Here is a 3,238-nt window from a genome sequence, read left to right as displayed (position 1 = left end):
AGCAAGGGTCTAGCGTTGAACGCCCAAAATGGGCAAGATCTGGTGCTGAATGCCCAAAATGGGCATAATTCTGGCGTTCAGACGCCAGGAATAGACAATGAGTTGGCATCTCACGTCACTCCAGCTTTTAACTCTGGCACTCAATTGCCAGTGAGGGATCAGATACACACACGTGCTGATGACAACCCCTCTAAAAAGGCTTCTTCAACCACTTCTGTAGGCAATACACCTACAGCAACTAAGGTTGAAGAATATAAAGCCAAGATACCTTATCCTCAAAAACTCCGGAAAGAGGAGCAGGCTGAAACTTGTTCTGAAAAGATGCCAAGAGACCAACCTAGTTTTAAACTGGGAAAAATGTCACTTCATGGTGACTGAAAGGGATTGTCCTTGGGCATAAAATTTTAAACAAGGGAATAGAGGTGGATCAAGCAAAAATAAAGGTAATTGAAAAATTACCACCACCGGCCAATGTTAAGGCAATCAGAAGCTTTCTGGGGCATGCAGGATTCTATAGGAGGTTTATAAAGGATTTTTCAAAAATCGCAAAACCTCTAAGCAATCTGCTAGCTGCTGACACGCCATTTGTGTTTGACACAGAGTGCCTGGAGGCGTTTGAAATGCTAAAAGCTAAGCTGGTCACAACACCAGTTATTTCTGCACCAGACTGGACATTACCATTTGAGCTAATGTGTGATACCAGCGATCACGCCATTGGTGCAGTGTTGGGACAGAGGCATGACAAACTTCTGCACGTCATTTATTACGCTAGTCGCGTTCTAAATGATGCCTAGAAAAATTACACAACCACAGAAAAAGAATTACTTGCAGTGGTTTACGCCATTGACAAGTTCAGATCGTACTTAGTAGGATCAAAAGTGATTGTGTATACTGATCATGCTGCTCTTAAATATCTACTCACAAAGCAAGATTCAAAACCCAGACTCATCAGATGGGTGTTGCTTCTGCAAGAGTTTGATATAGAAATAAGAGACAGAAAAGGGACAGAGAACCAAGTGGCTGATCATCTGTCTCGGATAGAGCCAGTAAAAGGGACGCCCCTCCCCTCTCTTGAGATTTCTGAGACTTTTCCGGATGAGCATTTATTTGCCATTCAGGAAACACCATGGTTTGCCGATATTGCAAACTATAAAGCTGCAAGGTTCATACCCAAGGAGTACAACAGGATACAAAAGAAGAAATTAATTACTGATGCAAAGTACTACTTGTGGGATGAACCTTATCTCTTTAAGAGATGTGCAGACGGAATAATCCGTAGGTGTGTGCCTAGAGAAGAAGCACAGAGGATCCTGTGGCATTGCCATGGATCTCAATATGGAGGCCATTTCGGAGGTGAGCGAACAGCCACCAAGGTCCTCCAATGTGGCTTCTATTGGCCCACACTCTATAAAGATTCCCGAGAGTTTGTACGTAACTATGACAATTGCCAAAGAGCTGGTAATCTGCCTCATGGTTACGCCATGCCTCAACAAGGAATCTTGGAAATTGAGTTGTTTGATGTATGGGGAATTGACTTCATGGGACCTTTCCTGCCATCATACTCAAACACTTATATTCTGGTGGCAGTTGACTATGTATCAAAATGGGTTGAGGCCATTGCCACACCCACCAATGATACTAAAACAGTGCTGAAGTTCCTCCAGAAACATATCTTTAGCAGGTTTGGTGTCCCTAGAGTACTAATCAGTGATGGGGGCACTCACTTCTGCAATAAACAACTTTACTCTGCCATGGTACGGTATGGAATTCGCCATAAGGTGGCTACTCCATATCATCCACAAACTAATGGGCAAGCTGAAGTCTCTAACAGAGAATTAAAGAGAATCCTAGAACGGACAGTAAGTACCCGTAGAAAGGATTGGGCAAGGAGCTTGGATGATGCTCTGTGGGCTTACAGAACAGCATTTAAGACCCCTATAGGGACCTCTCCATACCAACTTGTGTATGGTAAGGCATGTCACCTGCCCGTGGAACTGGAACATAAAGCCTACTGGGCAGCCAGATTCCTAAATTTTGATGCCAAATTAGCTGGAAAAAAAAGATTGCTCCAGCTAAATGAGCTAGAGGAATTCAGATTCAAGGCTTTCGAAAATGCCAAGCTTTATAAAGAGAAATAAAAAAAGTGGCATGACAGAAAATTGTCATCTAGAATCTTTGAGCCAGGACAGAAGGTTCTGCTGTTCAACTCTAGACTCAGGCTATTCCCCGGGAAATTGAAATCTCGGTGGAGGGGACCATACGTGATTACAAGTGTATCACCATATGGTTATGTGGAGCTTCAAGATATTGATTCTGATACGAGGTTCATTGTCAATGGACAGAGAATCAAACACTATCTTGAAGGCAACGTTGAGCAAGAATGCTCAAGGCTGAAGCTAGACTAAAAGCTCAGCAAGGTCCAGCTAAAGACAATAAAGAAGCGCTTGCTGGGAGGTAACCCAGCCATGGGACATCAATCCTCTAAGCATTTTGCCCTATTTCTATTTTTATTTTTATTTGTTTATATAGAGTTCATTGATAACAAGGTAAAGAATCAATTGCATAAGTTCACAGAGTTACAGAAGGAATCTGTACACAAAATAGAGAAAAAGAGCTCACTGGCAAGAAAACGCCAGTAAGAGCCTATTTTGGGCGTTCAGCATCCAAAAGGGGCAGCCAGTGGGCGCTGAACGCCAGTAAGGGTAGTAATCTGGCGTTCAACGCCAGAAAAGGGCAACAACTGGGCGTTGAATGCCCAGGAGATCAGTATTTGGGCGTTGAACGCCCAAAACAGGCAGTGTTTGGGCGTTCAAACGTCAGGATGATGGGGAGGTGGCAAACTCATTTTTCTTCATATTTTTTCATTCTAATCCTGATTTTCATACTTCAATTCATGATTTCTTGCATAAACATGTTAAGAACCCTGATTTCTAAAATCCCTAATTTCTAAAAATCCTATTTTAAAAATATCAAATATATCTTAATCCATAAGCACAAACCCTCTTTGCAAATTCAATCCAACTCTTTTCAAATCTTTTTAAAAAACAAATCTATCTTTTCAACTCATCAATATCTTTTTCAAAATCTCCACTTTATCTTTTTCAAAATCTAGATTTATCTTTTCCAAAAATCTTTCATATCTTTTCAATTTTAAACTATATCCTCTCTTATCATATCTTCTATCTTATCTTTTCCAAATCAATCTCTTTTATCATATCTTTATCTCCTTTTTTCGAAA

Source organism: Arachis ipaensis, chromosome B10 (assembly GCF_000816755.2).
Source record: "Arachis ipaensis cultivar K30076 chromosome B10, Araip1.1, whole genome shotgun sequence".
Classification (NCBI taxonomy): Eukaryota; Viridiplantae; Streptophyta; class Magnoliopsida; order Fabales; family Fabaceae; genus Arachis; species Arachis ipaensis.
The sequence above is the reverse complement of the archived record's forward strand: the minus strand, read 5'-3'. Positions refer to the sequence as shown.